Raw genomic sequence first — 20,123 nt, 5'->3', positions numbered from 1 at the left:
ATTGAAACTATTTGAAATTGAAACTATTGTAGATGTTGTAGTTATTCTTGTGTATAACGATGGATGCCCTCTGGTGTTAACAAAAAATCTATAGTTTTTTCCTTACCTTCTTGAATTTTAATTGTATGTTCTCTAAAAATGGTATACATTTTCTCAGTTCCAGTCCACAAACTTCAAAACAACTTTTTTTTTGCAATTACTACCCCAGAAGCAATTAACTGAGAAAGAATGATGAAATGCACCCCTATATATCACGCAACATTTTTATTTCAATGTGAGTGTGAAGGCAAGGATAAGATTGATGAAAATAGATGCTGAACTATATTTCATCTCTCTGTTCCTCCTTGCATGAAAGGTGACTAGTTGTAGCTAGCATTTTGCTCTGATTAGAATAGATGACTGTTGGAAGAGTTCAACAAGAAGACATGATAGCCATTTGAGCCATGAGGTGGACCTGGGCAAGACAATTACAGGCTCCCCACCCTCTCCCCTTCCTTGAATGCACATTCTACTTGCCTTCCCTGATCCCAGAAGGCACTTGAAGGATACAGCCTTGAAATAGAAATATGGTGTTGAGATTCTCTGACTGGGCACATGACTGAACTCAGGTAAAGGCTTTAGATAAACTTTATGGGATTTGGTGGGCAGGTGTGGAAATCTTCTCTTCTTACAGCCACCCAACAAGCATCTTAAGTATGTTCCCTTTCTTATTAAACCTGCCACCTACCAATCTGGAGTGGTCTACCTCTTCTGTCTCTCCCTACTCTCAGAATTTGGTATCCAGTTTCAGATTACACATGGGAAACTCCTGGGGGGGTTGGGAAGCAGCAGTGAGACGATGATTTGACTAAATATATGCTGAATCTCCCATTTTATTTCTTGCAAACTCTATTAGAAAAAAAACTTTTTTTCTTTGACTTTGTTGCATTCTTGGCTATAAGTTTTGGATCTTTATTTTTTCATCTCTATGACATAAAAGATTCTAATAATTCAAGCACTAAGGTTTTGATTTCCAAAATCTAAATTTTAATCTTCCGTTATTCTCTTAAACCATAATTATCTTTTAAAATTTTATAGTCATTTAATATTTTAAAACTGATAAAAGTTTTACTGAATTTATCTTATTGATAACATAATTTCTTTAATATCTCTGAAATGATATCTATACCATTTTTCTTAATTTTTCTTCTGTGAATCATTTTTTGGGATATGTGGGGGCTATATGTATTGAGTTTAATGTCTTTCTTTGTATGTTCATGTTATCCTCAAATAATTTGGTGATTAAGTGATGACCATTCAATTTGAAAATGCGTGTCTTTTTTGACCAGTAATTTAATATGGTCTCTAATTATGCTGGTTCCCTTTTGGTAAACAAAATGAGACCTGTCCCTGAGTGGCATGTGGGTGTAGCTCGCTTATCTCCCCCTTCATTCTGATATTAATAATTTAAGGCATTGATTTTCTTCTCCAACCTTGACACCTACAGTGAAAATCACCAATTTCTACATTTTAATTTCATACAATTGTAAGTTTAACTCTGGGGCAAATGTAAGAGATAACTATTTCCTTTCTATTTTTACTTAATCCACTTTTGATGTCTTTGGAGATAGAAAGTTTTACCTCAGGTTTTGCTTCGGTTCCTTTTATGTCTTTAACTTTTGTGTTCCTAAACATGTCAGTGATTTTTAAATAAATTAGCTTGCAGTGCTTTATTGTTTGCTCATGCTGCCAACATTTGCTTAATATGTGAAGAATTGAAGAGTCCTGGATATCCCAGCTCTTCTGAATGTGTATCTTTAATTTTTTCCTAATTAATTTTGAAGGTGCTATCACTTTCTATTTGTTGACTCTGTGTTTGAAGTTTATTTATTACTACTTATGCTCTTTCTTTGAGCAAGTGTTCCTTTTTCCATTCTCTGTATCCATTACTTTTCCATCTTCCAAGAATTCAAGAAGTTTGATAAATTTATGAAAATGTCTCTTTTTTAACCATATTTTTAAGAGAAGTATTTAATTACATAATTTTATGGCATTATAAGATATTTTAGTTCTTTAGCTTTCCATTCTTATCCAAAATCAAACCTTTCCATTTCAAATAATATGATTCTGTGACACTAATATTGTTGAATATACTTTTGTAATTACTTAAAAAATTATCTAATTTATTATGTTTATAAAATAATGGTTCATAGCTGACCTACTTTTCCAGTAAACATATTAAAAAATTGTTGAACAGTAAGAGATAGTTTGTTTAATTTCTCTAGGTATTTACATTCATCTATTCAAAAAATTATTCACTTCATACTGATTAGGTTAAATTCTCTATTTCAGTTTTATCTCAAAGCCATTATTTCATGTAATTTCACTTTGATGGTAAAAAGTGTCTCCATTAACAGTTTTCTCTGCAACTTCTGATTTAATATTACTTCCAAATTCAAAGTGTTAGTGTGTTTAAAGTTATTTCTCTATAAACATAAATCTGTATTAGTTCAATTTAATAAGTATATACACACAGATACATACACAAACTGGCATATAAGACACTGATTTCAAATGGATTTCATTTTACAAGTCCATTGCACTCTATAAAGAACTGTAGCACAATATAGGTGCCATGTAGACAGTTCTTTATAGCTGAGTTAACAACAGTATTATTATGAAAGCTTAACAGAAGTAGAGCCTTAGCTTCTTGATGAATGTTTTAAGTGTTAAATTACTTGGGCTTTAATTAATTTGAAAGTGTTATTAAGATATATCTGAACTCCTTATTAAATCCAATCAAGATTGATTTAGAAAAATTGAGAAGGTAAACATAATTAAAATCAGGGTATCACCAAGAATATCAATTCTAACAGGTCTGGCACACTTAGGTTATATTTTAATATGATTAATCAACTCTTCTGTTTTTCCTTTTGCATAATAAGAAAACATAGCCTTGATAGTCTTTTTAAAAATTTATTATTTAATCTAAAGGAATTCTACAGACTCTATATTTAATGTCATCTTCTGATCTCTTTACTCACAAAAAGAACCTTCCAAATAACTAGTTACACTCATCAAATATTTCCAGTAAAAATAGTTAAAAACAAATTTAAAACATGCATTTTTGATAAAACTTATAAAAATAACACATTTTGTTTAAACTTCTTTCTCTTTTTTATTTTAATCTTGAAGCTTGCCTAAAGCTTTATTCTTATCCTGCAGTTCATTAGAGCCACCTATATTATTTAATCTAAAAATAATATTTTCACAAAAAGATAGATAATATACTATGGGGCCTGAGAGTAATCTGATATATATATCTGGTTCTGTGGTTACTCCCCACCTTCTAAAATATAACAAGAAAGTTTGATAATTTGAGTGGTGACAGCTGTTTGTGATCAAAGATGTCCAATAGGTAAAGCCTGCTCCAAATCTATAAACAAAGGAATATTTTAAGAGGTGAATTCATATGTTCTAGATAGGTTGTATTTTATTTCATTAAAAATAATTTTCTACATTTAGAACAATAAATATTACACATGTACTAAATTGTTAAATGGACATGGGAAACTGAGTTCTACCAGAATTTAAACCCTTAATCGTAATGCAGGTCCTCAGAGTTCTGGAGAAAAGTCAAATCATTTGCAGCAGATAATTTTACACTATGTGTAGGGTAGCGCCTGCCATGCTAATGGACACCACCTTGACAAACTTAAGTTGTGTCGTATCAAACAAGCTGTTAGCTTAGATAGGTTCAGTAGTAATCCATAACAAGATGGAGTGGTGCATTTGGAACTGAACATGCATTTCCTGGTTTAGAAAATTAATATTGTTAAGATTGCAATAATTCCCAAATTACCTATAGAAGGGACTCAGTACAGCATAGAAAGTGCTCTGCACAACATCCATAGGAGGGATGTATAAAGGTCTGCTTGCATAAAGCACAAAATAAAAAAAATAGCTTCAGTATAAGCATGTGGACTAGGAGGGTTTCGGGGTTTGTCCCCAACTGACTTGGAACCCACAAACAACTGAATCATAGTCCATTGTTATGGTGACTGTCAATAAAAACTAGCATATGGGCAAGGGTTGATTATATTGGGTAAGCATAGCAAATATCTCTGTAATTCTTAATGATTTCTTCTGTGATGAAATGGAATCGTGTCATGATTATACTGTGATATAATGTAACACTGCAACTGTCAGTAAAAATATGTAAATAAGTCCTATGATAATACTGATATTGATTATCAAAATATTGGGAGATCAAATTAAAGGCTTTTTAAAATGTAATTCTGATGGATAATTACTGCCTAGGGAAGAACTGACTTTGGCTAACCATCAGCTGGTTTCTATGCTGAATACTCCTGCACAAGTTTATCTCAAGGTACATAGATAAAGGGAGGAAGTGAGTAGTTAAATAACACAAAAATATGAAAAGATACGTAATGGCTCAATAGAATGGATTCATTCTTTCTTTAAGTCTACCCTACTCCACCTTATCTCTTCAAGTGTTAGGCAAATGTATGCTGTCACTGTTGCTGTATCTGTTACATAAATACTATACTAAAGTAGATTGCCCCCCCACCAATATAATCATTTTGTTGTAATAGAAGGTTTTCAAGGGACAAACTACTCAGGAAAGAATTAATTCAGAGGGCATGGGTTACGCAAACCCTGCAGTCTCCGGAAATACCTGTTTTCAGGATAGGCCCTTTCCTGGCTCCTGAGATGTAAGCCCTTACAATATTGTACCTGATAAGAGTATTTTTGTCTGCCTGAGGCTTTGCACCACACAGTACCGTTTGTTTAAATAGTTTATGCTAGCAGTATGATTTAGGGTGAAATTCTCTTTTGTATGCCTGAAACCTTGGGCCATTGTGGCATCAGTTAATCACATAGTTTAGGCCAACAATATAATTTATTGTGAGTATCTGTTTTTGCTCTGAAGGGCTGGAGTCTCAGCAGCTGAGGTCAGTTATACAGCTGCATATCTACAGATTTAAATCTCAATAAAAACTCTGGGTACCAAGACTTAGGAGTGCTTTCTTGGTTGGCAACAATTTGCACACATTGTCATGCGTGGCTGCTAGGAGAAAGAAATGCATTCATGCAGTTCCAGGACTGGACATTTCGAAGCTTGTGCCTGGCTTCTCCCAGACATTGTTCCACATACCTTCTCCCTTTGCTGAACTAAATCTGCATCCTTTTACTGTAATAAACTGTAACTATGAGTATAACAGCTTTTCCAAGCCTAGAGTATGCTTTTAGTTAATTATTGATCCTGAAGCTGGTTTTGTGGACTCCTGGCTTACAGATCTCTGGTCACTTACAGCCTCTAGTTAATGGCAGAACAATGTTGAGACTCTCATATTTTCAATTCAGATTAGAAGAAAAATGTCATTGTTCTTTTAACTTTTTAGAGTATAGTATCTAAACTAGAATCAGCATTAGTTTATGCTTAAACAATAAATGCTAAAGTTAAAAAAGCCATTGTTCCCTGGAAAAATAGATTTAAAAATAAACACAGAGACATACAAGAGAGTCAAATCTGTAGATAACAGGGACTGATATAAATACAAGCTTTCAAAGATGCCAATATATAGTAAGCATATTTTAAAATAAAATTTAGGTCCAGGTTATTTAAAAAAATAAAATCTACTTTAAGCAAATATATTATGAGACCCTCAAATAGCTCATGAGTAATTATATTTTTAGTATTTTTATTGCTAATATAATTTTATTTTAGAAAAAATATTGTGGGTCCTTATAATAAAAATAATAATATTAATTATCAACTTGAATGCATACCCTATCCCAGGTTCTGGGCTAAATTTCTTCACATCTCTTTCAGTCATTAGTTCTAAGCACTATCACATATTTTTAGGTGAAATAAAACACAAACAAAAAAACTCAAAAGTTCTCTGAAAGCCATAGCACTAGTAAATTGTAAAGCTGAGTCTGTAATCTGTGTTGATTACACATTCTTGTTTTGGCTCCATAAGCACTGTACCCAGTGTGAGTATGTGGTGGTGGTGTAGGATATATAGATATAAAAATATAAATATAAATATGTATGTGTGTGTATAGATAAATAGGTAGTTATTTCATAGAATCTAAATGTTCAATCAGAATATTCTATTCTAAAATTCATTAAAAATATAGCAGTTCATTATCCATTATAAATCATTTTACCTATCACATTTGGCACTGACATTTTGACTTATATTAGAAGGAAAAAAGATAACAGATAAGCCTACTTGAAGAAAAGAAAATATATTTGAGTTCTTAGTTCTTAACTACTCGTCAAATCTGTATTAATGTATGTTTTCTAGTTTATGTAAATTAGGATACACTTTACTCCACATAAGATAAAGCTGAAAAGGATTTTAGTATCTCATTAAGGGCATAGCTCCTATCTGTGTTGAAATAACATTTATTTGATAACTACTATTTTCTGGATTTCTTCTCACTGAAAATGCAGTGAAGATAGAAAAAGGGTATCTGACTTCTTGAAAATTAGAGTTTTGTGGAGTAGGAAATATCACTCAAGAAGGAACATCAAATATTTAAGTTGAAATATATATATAAGCAAAGGGCAGTCAACCTGAAATAAAGAAGTCCTATGGCGATTTTAGTATTTAATGAGGCACCAGGCGTCATTCTTTATGCCATGTCGTATTATATGGGCCTTCATAGCCTATTGACTTTATGTTAAGAGACAGGAGATTCTCATAAAGTGTTCTAAACAATTTAGGTGTTATAATTAATTTGCATTCATTCATTCAGTTAAATAGATGTTTTCTACCACATTACAGAATATATGTTTTTCCTATAAATAAATTAAATAGATACAAGCCTAGTGTTATTGCCCGAACTAGCACTAGTTACGGATAAGAACCACTGAGAGACTGAACCTGGAGAATATCATCCAGATCAACTCCAAGGCCAGATTGCCCACATATATTTCTTGACTGGAGTTTCGTTAAGTGTGTTGTTTCCCAAATTCAGGTTGACTAGTTTGGAATGCCTCAGGTAATGTTTTGCAGACTGAATATTAAGCAGTTATTAATCTGTCCCTATACTTCCCTTGGTCATCGTTTTGTACCAGCACCTCCTGTTTCTCTTGAGGCAATTAAAAAGCTTTTGAAAAATCAAAAGTATATTTTCTCCAAGAAAATGTATGTAATGACTGTCTCAAATCTTATTTGATAACTGATATTAATACATGGAAGAAGACAACTCAAGGGCTGTGGCTGTTTCTGATCTTTCTGGTTTCCATTCCTGCAAGTAATGGTTAAAATTTATTTCTAGGCACCTGATAAAATCTTTACTGCCATTCCCTATCACTGAATGAAAAACTGCAGACTACTGTAAAGGAAGAGAGAGAAACAAAGAATATTGTCAAGTACAGCTTTAAGGTCATAGTTCTAGCTCTAGTGTTAGATCAAGTTAACTTAGGATTTTATAGTTTATGGTTAAATAATTACAAGAGAAATACTCAACTTATGAATCCCAGACAGAATGATATCTACTCTTGCTATACTAATTTTAACTGCTATTTAAAAATTTCTCAAATATGTATTTCCAGATAATTACTTGCAGACACTGCCAAATTCAGAACATAACTGAAATTTGGCTTTCTTAAATGGAGTAAAGATGGCTTTATGGTACTTCTTACTTTTATATTCACAGGATGAAATCAAGATCTTTAAAATTATGTTCTTCACAGAAATAATGGTTTTCTAACTAAGAGTCTTCTAAAAGATAAAATATGTTTTTTGTCTGCTTTCACTTAGCAATGCTTGTCCTGAGGAATTATATGACACAATTTAACCAGGAATATTGAAGAATGTGACAAAAATATTCTTGCATTTTAACCAATCTGTCTGTGTAATTCTTTGAATCCTTTTCATTTTTCCATTATTAGACATAAGTGCCTTTGTAACTATCTTCTCAGAAAAGGTAATGAACACCTGTACCTGATCTGAATTATGAAGAGTCTGTTATTCCTTATGAAACATGAAAAGCACAGTGGAATTCTGTTACAATAATCAGCCTGAGCAGTTTAGATGAATTGTTGCTTTTTAGTGATCACTGCATGCCAATAGCCCCCAAATGCTTTTTTTTCTAATTCATGCATTTCTGAAAGAGAAAATTGCTATCTTATAAAAAATAATGTCTTATATGCAACATGCACTTGCTAGACAAATTATTATGAACTCTTATTAGGAATCTCAACACCTGTAACAACCAAGTAGCTCTCAAAAGTTTTAGAATTTTTTATCACAAAAATAGTCAAATATTATTCATTTTTTAGATCTAAACCAACTAGCTAGTTGGCATTCACTTGTCCAAGGCAACACCATTTAAGTAAAGAGTCCCACACTTGAAATTAAGTAATCACCATCAAAACACTTTTTAAATTTTTTTTGCTATCCTTGGCAAGGATTTTATCTTCCCTAGCATGTAGAATTATGTGCACTCTTTTTTTTTAAGGAAATTGTTTTAAAAAATTCCTTCCAAATAATTGTTTCAAAGTAATGAATGTCAAGTTCCCTCAACTGAATTAGCCATTCCATCAGGAAGGAGACTTAAGAAGGGGACTGAAGAGAGAGACAGCATAGACTGCTACATAACTTGCCCTTCAGGAAGGATAGTGGATGTTTTTAAGTCTGTAAACCAACTAGGAACCATGGAGGAAGGATGACGAATATTTCCCACCTTCTGAGATGGAAAAATAGGTGATTAAGATGATATAAAAGTATGTAAAAGAGCTAGAAACTAATTCTTCTAGTCATTGCATTAACATCTTTCTCTACTATATCATGATGGAAGAAAATAGTATTTTACTGCTGACAAATAAGTAAGACAAAATGCTAAAGGACCTTAGATAAGGTCGAAATAAGATATTCTGACATATAGAGGCATGATAAAAGATAAGGATACTAAGGTCGTTGGTTGGAGATTTTAATCTTCAGTGTATTCAATTAGAATCTTAAGTATTGAGGATACAATAACTATTGAATTTATTGAGGTTGCTATCAGTTGTGTCAAAAGCTTAAAGGGGAAAGGCTGGTAATGCAAACTGATAATATAATTGTTTTAATGTGCTGTTGTTAAATAAATGAAAACATGTTGCAAAGTGTTTGGAAGTTAATACACAGGATGGTAAGGATACAGCCTCATTCTAAGTATATTAGTTGAACATCTTTTATCATTATAAATATTTCAAAAGATGGAGGAAAATTTTGGTTTGTCATTAGTGGATATTGTGTAGTGTCAAGTTTTAAGTCATTTATTTGTGTAGAAGTGCTTGGCATATGCTTTCATTGCTTTTTGGAAAAAATTAGGTCTAGAGTGGATGGTTATGTGATAGGGAAATTTTAAGAAAATTTTAGGACATTGTTAGTATGTAGAAATATAAGAGAATTTTGTATAATCACAATGTATTCTTCAGTATTGCTACTCTTCTGAGTTCTAGTAGGCTTCCTTTATAGATTCCTTGGAAGTTTCTACAGAGACAGTCATTCCTTTCTTTCACCTCCTCTTGAGACTAAGAAGCTAGGCCATGAATATCCTTCTTGACACATTGACAGAAAGGCAAGAGAGCAAATAGGAACTCTGGCTCACACCAATGGCCAGGCACATGAGTGAGGCTGTCTTGGACTATCAGTTTCAGTTAGTATGCCAGAAAAGTTGCTCAGCTTAGCCAAGTGCACAGAATCTTAAGAAATAATAATGGTCTTTCTTTTAAATCTCAAAATTTTGGGGATGGTATGTTATGCAGCAATTGATAAATAAGACACAGACCAATTCAAAATATATATTTCAGATACTTATAGAAAAGATGTATTAGAGAATCTACTATCATTTCTAGATTTAAAGCAAATTTTAATTGATCTTTATATCTTACATATTCTGTTCCAATGATTTGACATCAATAAATATAAAAATATTTTATTATTTCTATTTAGATAGCTATGTATGTAATACATTTTTTAAAAATCACAATTTTGTTTATCCTGTAACTAACTTATTTTGCAATTATTACCCCTTATCTCATTTACTTATATCACTTAATTAACTTACTAGAATGACTCAAGTGCATTATAAGTAATATGTGAATTTAAATATGTTCTTTCCTGGTAGAATTTTCAGTATTGATTTCTTAAGGGTTAAAATCTGGACTTCTCAAAACCTCATAGCCTTCAACAGGCATAAAAACAAAGCAATGGGCTCGTTACACAGGTGACTGTACTAGTTGCTTTTTATTGCGGAGATCACAGAGAAATTCAACCAAGGAAGTAAAGGTGGAAAATCATGACTGTTTGAAGGCTGGTTAGCCATGTCTCAATCTAGTTGTCACTTCGTGCATTGTGTGTTTTATTGAACTGCTTCTACTGCTTTGGCACAAGCAGGCAGACTTCCAATGGGCTCAATTTTGATGGCCAAGGTTAAATTGATTTGGAATTATCTGGTGCCCTAAATGCAGCGCTGTAAAGCCACTTCTGTTAAGGTGAGGAAGATACAGCAACATTGAGAATGGCACACACTTTACAATAACTGATATTTAGGAAAAAAATGTTTCTGAAACTATTTGGCATTTAAAATGTTATCATCATACCCTATTTTTGAATCATTATAAATATTATATTTTGAATAATATTATAAATATACCGTATATATTATATAATCCAATATGAGAAAGAACTAAATGTGTACTTAAAGAAATTTGAAGCTTCTAGATGTTTGCAAAGCTAAAACAGAAATTTGGGTTTATATTTGGGGCAAGGATATTAGGTCAAGTCCATATACAAGAGTGGGAAAATTTGTGAGGCTGCAGCAGTGGGTAATCTAGGGCCAGGATCACAAGTTCCACAAAAGCTGAAATTTAAACACATGTATTTTTCACACTGGATGCCCATCATTTGTCACTATACATGATGAATAACAAGAATAAATAAATTTTATTAAATTAATGAATGACTACACTGAGAAGCAAGACTTTTTTAAAATAAAATTTGGTAAATATCAGTAGTGAAGTTTGGGCTTAAAGTTTTTAATCTATTGAGGGGAATATTTTAAATATAAGACATTTTATTATTATTTTAATTCTGATTTCAAGACTAGACATTGTTCTCAGCTTTTGAAAACATAAAAATTTCCTGTACACTATGGAAACATAGACTAACATGTAAATCAAGCTGAAATAAACTGACGTATATTTATCCTGTAGCTTCATTAGAACTCGGTTGTAATAAGTAATTAAGGATTCCGAGCCTAGATCAATGGTGACTTTTTATCTATAGCTCTCTCTGTATCCATAGTTGTATCATACTTACCTATCTAGCTAAACATATATGTGTATATGGGATGTGTATATATAGTATGTGTATATTCACATTTATATAAAGCAATATAAATTATCTGAAAGTGACAATAAACTAATATATTTTTTAGTACATTTCATTTTCCTAAAAGCATCTCTATCGGCATTATTTCAGCAGATCATTAGTAAATCATCACCTTCTTTAAAATGATAGTTTTATTTTTCAGTCTTTGATACTATATTTCCATAAATAATTGAAAAATAATATTAAACATTTTACATTGTAAAAAACCATGAATATGACAAATAATTAAATTAACATATTAAATTAGTAAAAGCTATAAAAAGATAATTTATAACAAAGTGTCACAAGCAGTGACATAAGTATATAAGTTTCAAATGTCTATTCCAAATATTTCATAGACCATGCTCCTTTAGTTAATAAATTTGAGAGATGGAAAAACTTTCAGTTGTTTTTCCGAAGCACCAAAAGCGATTAAATATGTCAGCCAGGTGTGATCATATTTTGTTGTTGCCAAACATTTGTCCAATTTTTTTTTAATTTGTGATTTTAGAAAATAAAAGTGATGCCATAAAACATAATATCTTGTTTTTAATTCTTAAAAGAAAAAACACCCATTAATGAGGTGTCATCTGAATTGCAGTTTTACTGGTTAAAAGTAGTGATTCTGAACATTTTGACTGAAGATACTTGGTCCACGAGATCCTTTTCATTCTGTATAAGTTCAATAATATTTTCATAATAAAATTTAGGTGTAATTTACCTTTTTAAACTTTATACTTTCATAAATATAAAGAGTACAAAGAGCATATCAATGTGGTTTTCTGATTCCACATTTCATTAACCCTTAAAGACATTACCATTTGTTGAACTTTGGTGTACTGTTAAATTTCCACAATTATCTGAAAAGTCTGTTTAACCTTTTTCCAACTGTCTGTGTAAAGGTAGAATTGCTTAACACACAGCAACCAAAATAGCATCTATGACAATTGAGAAGCAAAAACAGCTATAATAATCCAGTTGTCTTCCAATAAAATGGATATTTTTAAAAATTTCAAACACAATGGCACTCACATGTTTTGCCTTGAAAGTAATATATTTGTAAAAATATGTGCTGTTTATATTGATGTGTAATTGAAATATCTTTGTTATTTTAAATAAATGAAATGAATATTTTAAAATCTCTACTTATAATATTGGAAATATTAACAGATATAACTCATATAAACAAAAGTCTCAATAAATTTGGAAAGTGCTGTAAGTCCAAAGCTAAAACTGAGAACTGCTATTTCAATTGTTATATAGAAGAGTAGATGTTGGTTAGAGTATATTTATCTTTGATCAAATTGGATATATTTATCTAATAAATTTTTTATTCTTTATGATTTCAATTTTGTTGCTCTCCTTGATTATATACTTACAAGTTTAGCACTGTATTGTTAAAAATACAGAATAACCCAACCAACATTAATGATTAACAGAAGGAATTGCTTTAATAAATTATAACAACCAAACAGTAAAATACTAAGTTAGGATTATATGTAATTATTTGTGGCTACATATCTTAAAATAGATTCATGTTGATTATCTATTATACATGTCTGTTAAAGTTCACATTTCAAGATTTTGTGTAATAACACAATAACAAAACTGGTAAGTGATTTCTACTTTTTTTGGATTATGGATAATTTTTACTTTCTACTTGTGTATATCTGATTATTTTTCCTAAAAAAATTTCCACAAGTCTATATGTTTATGTAAAAAAAGGCATTATATAGAATATATTTACTTCTATGTCTTAATAGAAATGTTTTCTTTTAACAGGAAATATGAAAACTAGAGATATTTTCATCTAACAAAAATTGTATTTTTTCATTTCACCAATAGATAAATCTCTGTTTTTTTCTCAAAATATTTTCAGAAAACAAAAATTTAAATCAACTAACTTTAGCTTAATATAAATCTTTGGTAGATTATTCCTGCTAAAATCCAAAGCCTAAATTAAAATTTTGCTCCATTAACACATGGTATTATTTGTTCTCCTTTAAGTGTTATATGCTGAAGGAAAAGAATGACAATGACAGCATTAGCAACAGCAAACATCAAATTTGATTATCTACTGTGTTAAGAGTATTCCTTGCACAATCTCTGAAAACATTTTATATGAAGAGTGACAATTGTTATTGTTAGCGTTTGACCTGATGTCACTTAAATTGGCAGAGGCAATCACCTCTAAAATAGACACTTGTAATAGAAGAACTAACAAGAGCTACAGTTGTTGCAAAGTAGAGATTTGACCTTAAGTTATTTTGCTGAGCTTTTGATAAATCAATTTCAAAGTTAAAAGTTGAAAAATTTACAATTTTTAAAGCATAACACCATATACATTTAGCTAAATGCACATTTAGCTGTATGCACATAAATCCACTGAGCGATGAGTAGCTCTGAAAAATATTCTAAAGAACTACAATGCACTACCATCATATTTTACAAAAAAAAGAGTAAAAAGAGAAGCTCTTTCAGAAACAGTAAACTATGAGTCAAAATGTGTTTCCAAAAAATCCACTTTAAAGAAAGTTTAGCTATAAAAAACTAAATTATTTATGCATTAAAAATGGACCTGTTGTGCTCAGCTATAGACATTCTCAATGTAAACAAAAGTACTTCTTTGAACAATGACAAAGGCAAGATTCTTGAAAATTTTACCTGTGTTTTTCACTTTGGAAATTAACTCAACATAGCCTACATGTTGTATCTACAATTATTAACACTCAGGTGAACACCTGAGTTCAGTACCTGCAAATGTAATTCCTTTGGCAAAATAGCAGGAGACAGAGATAATTGATAGAAATAAAAAACCACCTTCCAAAGCCCTCTGAGAAGAAATGCATAGAATCATACGTCTGCCAGTAATCCTCAATCCCTTCTCCCTTCTTTGTGTTATAAATTGCAAACATGACCACAGAACACTTTTCCATGCAATTGCTCCTGAGAAGTATTAGGCTTTAGTCAAAAAAATTCATGTATTTTTTCCCTGACATGCCACAGTATTATATTCCTATGAACAGCTTCTGATATTGAAATTAAAAAGATACATTTTAAAAGTACATGTTAAATTTGTTCCTTTTTTTAAATTAAAATATTATATGGTGCTCATATACCCCACATTTATAATTTAAATAAGATTTAAATATTAGCATTGCTTAATAGGGAAAAATTGATTCTACTATAATCTAGAAATATTATTTTTGTTAAAAATAAATGAATCACTGTTGAGCCTCGAATAATTAGTTGAAAGGCAATTGCAGATGCTTCTAATAAATGACATGGCACAGAGTGTAAACTAGTGTTATGAATACTGGAAGATAGTTTTATTTAATTAAAACTTTAAAAATCATTGGTCCATAAACCTCTAGACTCAAGAATCAATGTCCAGATGCATGATTTATTTTAAAAGCTGCACAGAAAAATTGCTTCCCAAAATGTGTGAATTTAAACTGCATGTATAGGGAAATGTATTGTGATTATTTGATGCAAATTTCAAAGAAAGTGAATAGAAACTCTTAACCTTAAAAAAATATATAGAAAGATTTTACAAGATGGCAATATTTGTCATTGCTCTATTCCATGAATTAATGTAAATAATACCCCACAATAAAAGTGAAGGATGTTTATACCAGCACTAGACTTCAACAACAACAACAAAAATCATATATATGTACTTTGCATAAATTCAAGAGTAACATTGGCATGCCAGTAATGGACTAGATTGAATCTAGTTACCAAGGTCCAAAACCAAGCATTCTTAAGAAATGCTCCAATCTTGAAATAGATAAGTAAAAGATTATATTGATGCAACCCCAGCAGAACTCTTTAATCAAAAAGAGGCCAAGAAAAATATGGGCATCCGTTTTTCTGGGTGTTTGTTTAATATTATGGGTTAGAAGTTTCTAGAAACTTTCAGCTGTTGTATTTTGAGCTACTAAGAATTTGAATTTAGTCTTCCACTCTACAACACTTTCCCAAGGGCATCCCTTGAACTATCTTGGGAGAAAGAGGTTTACAGCATTGTTTCCTTATGCCCCCAACAAGTGCTAAAACACACAAAGTATACTTTAAGGCAAAAATTTTTGATAGATTTATATTAATACCAGTAAATAATTTTACAGTAAAACACTTTATGCATAAAGAAAATTACTGTAATATAACAAAAACTTGATTCAACTGTATGATATGTGTATTTTAAATGTACTGTACTTAAGACATAGCCTGAATATATAAAAGTAAACAAAAGTAGAACTACAGGACTAATTGGAGAAATACATTGTTATAGAGGGAAATTTAAATATACTTCTCATTAATTGACAGATAAAACAGGTAAAATTAGCAAAACAGTGTTGAACAACACAGTTAACAAGTGTTATATTGACAGCATGTAAAGAATTCTGCTTTCAATAATTAAAATTGCTCCTTATTTGCAAGCACACATGAAACGTATACATGTATTTGTTCTGATGCAAGTCTCAGCAGTTTCATTGGAAATGTATTTTACATACTATGTTCTCTAACTACAATGCAATGTAACTGGAAGATTGTTTTCAAATAATAAATTAAAACTCCATATATTTATAAGTTAGATATAGTTTATTGAGCCATATACTGATAGATCATGAAATGAATTATGTACCAAATATGAATTATAAATTTACATTTTTAAACATTTCAATTCAAATATTCTTAAAAGATACTAGTCAGAATTTATCATATATCATGGAAGTGAGGAATCTCAGGATAGTTATTATAGTAAATGGTATTTCAAAAGGAGGAAAAAAGTTAAATATTCTTGATCTGGCATGCAAAGTTTCTAATACACAAAGTTAGATACATAACTAAAGATTAAACCTAAAATAAGTTGAAGGAAGTCTTTAGCAGATATGAAGCATAAATAAATAAAATATTGAAAAAAGAAACAAAAGGGAAAACCAGTGAAGCTAAAGATTTGTTCTTTGAAAACTGTCAAAATAGTTTTTAATCTATTATTTTAAAAAAATCAAACTCTGATTGCAATCAAGCAAATAAACTAAAATGTCTTTGGTTAATTAGGAATGAAGAGAACTCATCTCATAAATCATATCTCATATTAATTTGGGAGACTCTGAAAGCAATCCCATTTAAAATCAGGAAGATAATAAGATGATCTTTACCACTAAGTTTATTTATCCCTATGTTTATTTATGTTTTGAAAGTCCTGGCCAGTATAGTAGGAAAAGGAAAAGATCAAAAGTAAAGAGATTGAAAAGATAGAAATAAAACTGTCATTATTTGCAGACCATATGATTATCTACATAGAACACCCCCCACAAATTAAACAGTTAAAGCTAAAATTAATCAGTGAGTTTACCAATGTATCTCAATATATAGAGTCAATTGCACTTCTACACAATGCAATTATTGGCCCACAAATATTAGACTACATAATAGAAACAATTCATGTTTTACTATGGCAAAAAATCTATACAGTATATAGAATTATAAAAAAATTTAAGAACTGTACATAATGGCATTTACTTAATGACAGACCTTAAGGTTATAATTACAACAATAATTTACCAATGAGTCACTTGCAATAAGAGCATTAGACTCAACATTTAATAGGTAAGCTGTTACAATCTTTCAAGGAACATGACTGCCATAAAAATTAAGTTATCTTTTCTTGTGGAAATAAAATACTACTAAGTCAAATCTAATATCATACTAAAATTAAAATTAAACCACAAATGAATAAAATGTTATACGTCAATTATGTCTCAAAAAATTTTTTAAAATATAAGAAGCTCACTTCTCTCTGTTGAAAACAAGGGGAGACTTCTCCTTCTCCCCTTTCTTAGATCATTAACTTTAGAAAATTGTAACTGTATCTTCCTTCTGTGTTGCAAATGTGTGTATATCCTAGGGATCTGAGAGCCGTCTCTTTGAAATGCAGTTATCAAGGAAAACAGTCCCCTTATTTTCCTCTTTTTCTGGGAAGGTAGCCGCCAACTTCTATAGGCATGTAGCTCCAAGTTGCAAAACTCCCTTCTCTCTTAAGGACATCAGAAGTTTCTTTTTCCTTTGGATAAATGCAATTAGCTGACATAGAAGGCCACTCCAACTACCAAGGGAATTTAGGATGACCTGTTTCTGACAAATAGTATGGTCAAGTCCTCTTACTTGAAGACTAGTTATCATTTATCTTGAGAACATGTATAACATGCCTTGGCTACATGAAAAGGGTGAGATTTCTTTCCATCTTCATAATCTCTTTAGTGGATCATCTGTGAGGCACTTCACATTGTGGTTTAATGTTTATTCATTAATAAAATTATTTCCTTTCTCTTCTCTACCTGGGTGGAGTTTTCTGGTTTGGAAGGAGACTGTTTATAATTTTATTTTCTCAGTACTTTTGGCGATGAAGACTTTCTGGCTGCTCTTGAGCAAGACTAGCTGAAGGTCTGTGGCCACACCATAGTCAGTTCAGAGACCCTGAATTATATGTAAAGTCTCCCTTCTAGTTCACTACCCTTTCCAAATACTAACTAGAGTAACCACCCTTTCCAAATTCAAGATTTTACTATTGAGTAAGCAAGAGTAATTAAGGCTCTAAAATCCATCAGGATCAACATATGGTTAGAAAATATGAGAAGCCAGGAATATTGTCTGTAGATATTTCTCTTAAAAAGCTATTACCTGTCTATCAATTTAAAACGAGTATATGGGAATTCAGTCTTGCAGTGGCCAAAGGATGATTTTTATTTTTAATTTGGATGAGTTAACATTTTTGTTGGAGTTCTTTGACAAGCTTCATCTCAAGCAAATGAATTACCTGCATTTACAGGGTAGATACCATTCTGAGAAAAATGATTTAGACAGAAGAAAAGACTGAGAAAAATAGAAGAGGAAATACAAGAATTAATGGCACTGTCCCTTTCACAGAACCTTTGTTACCTCTGCACCCTCTGCTTTGCCTGCACTTCTTTATCCTTCCCTGCCTCAGTCTGATTCCTGGGAATGGAGAGGTGATGACCTTTTAGGTGGTGTTCCTCTTCGCTCATGCATTTTCCTGTGAGGAAGGATGAGAACACAGCTAGTGATGAATTGTGTGTTCTATTTGAGGACACAGGTTTTTGTACCTGGTGTCTTGGGCCATAGCCCACTCCTTAGTCCAGATTCCACCTCTGAGAATACCCTCTCATTCACACACCATGTAGCTAGGTAAGCAGATACGGTAAAGAGACCTGATCATGGACTAATGGAGAACTTGGATAAAAGACTGTGTGCACTATAAAGGCAGCAGGATGGAGAGAACTTATCCGGAAAAAAGCAGTCAAAGCAAGCATTAATCTGTTGAATGTAAATACGGAAAAAGAGAATAAAACATCCTATAATTTTCATTTTTCTTGTCTCAGTGCAAGGAAAACCAGCCCTGTTTGGATCACCAGCAAGTCTGATGTCACTGAGAAGCTACCAAGGACTGAAGGTACCTCTACTTACTATATATGTGAATTGAATTTAATTGAGCCTACTATGAAATGTTGCAGTAATAATATCTGCTTTAGCATTGTTGAGAGTTGACAGATAATGTGTGCAAATCTCTTGATATATTTTGGCACCTAACAGGCATTTGTTTAATTATAGTTCTTATTAAGGTTCTAATTATTATAATCATAATTTGCCAATGAATCACTTGTAATAAGAGCATCAGACTCTACATTTAATAAGTGAGCTGCTTTAATCTTTCAAGGAACATATACATCACTGCCATAAACAATTCAGTTATCTTTTATTGTGGAAATAAAATACTACTAAATCAAGTCTAATATCCAGCTAAAATTAACATATACCACAATCGGATATTTTTATTTCAAGGATTCAAGTAGGGCAGGATAATTTATTGAGATATTAATTTGTATTTTATTCTCCCTGTACTCTCGTTCCCCCTTTCAGGTGGGTAATGAGACTGTTGGTTTCCTTGTCCCAGGATAGAGTTGTGTTGCTAGGCTAAATGAGTTAGCATGTGTACAACTGTGTTCCTGATTTTCGGTTTCCAGACTCCTGATGCTCCTGAGGGTATTTTGCTAATAGAGAGGAGAAGCAGGTGGATGGCTTTTAAACTTGTGAGAGAGGGTGGGGAGATTCCCAACAGATGTCAGTGTGAAAAGTATGCCGTGGCTGTTTTTCGTGAGACACACCAGGGTGAGCTGAATAACTGTCTAAGGCAATGTCTGAGTGTAGACCCCATGGCTCCAACTCTTAGCAAAGATTCCTAGCCCCGCGTGTGATTCATGCAGAAGAACTGAAACATTCAAGAGTCCTTATAATCTAGAACATTAAATTGTAGAGAATCACGATGAGCTAAAGAAAAAATACACTTCCTTCAGGTTCTAAGCATTGCTAAGGGCTCCTTGATACTTGTGTAAAGAGCCTCAGTAATGACTGAGGGAAATTTTCCTAACAGGCTATCAGCACAGATTCTGAGTCATATTTAATCTGATTTTAAAAATAATATAGATTTTTCTGATATACTACCTCTTTCATGATAAGTTTTGGGAGTAAAGTTCACACACAAAGAGTTTAATATTTTACTATAACAATCCATTGTCTAAAGGTATCAATGTACAAAAAAAACCCTTTAAATGTGCATAAAACAAATTTGACAATATTTGACATCTCTTCTTGCTACTCGTGATATTTTATCCATCTTAGTTGGAAAAATCATGGCATTTCCTCTTCATCCTCTTGTTTTAATTG

The 20,123-nt window shown here is 31.6% G+C and overlaps 1 long non-coding RNA gene across 1 annotated transcript in view; it reads left to right on the top strand.

The window, feature by feature from the left end:
* LOC140696906 (uncharacterized) overlaps window positions 1-20,123 on the top strand; it is a 103,451-nt gene that overhangs the window by 67,664 nt on the left and 15,664 nt on the right. The window contains exon 2 of the long non-coding RNA XR_012073559.1: window positions 18,782-18,852. This is a non-coding gene — a long non-coding RNA (uncharacterized lncRNA). The remainder of the gene's footprint in view (window positions 1-18,781; window positions 18,853-20,123) is intronic.

The sequence above is a fragment of the Vicugna pacos genome, chromosome 6 (genome assembly GCF_048564905.1).
Source record: "Vicugna pacos chromosome 6, VicPac4, whole genome shotgun sequence".
Classification (NCBI taxonomy): Eukaryota; Metazoa; Chordata; class Mammalia; order Artiodactyla; family Camelidae; genus Vicugna; species Vicugna pacos.
Note: the sequence above shows the minus strand (reverse complement) of the source record. Positions and strands in the feature narration are given on the sequence as shown.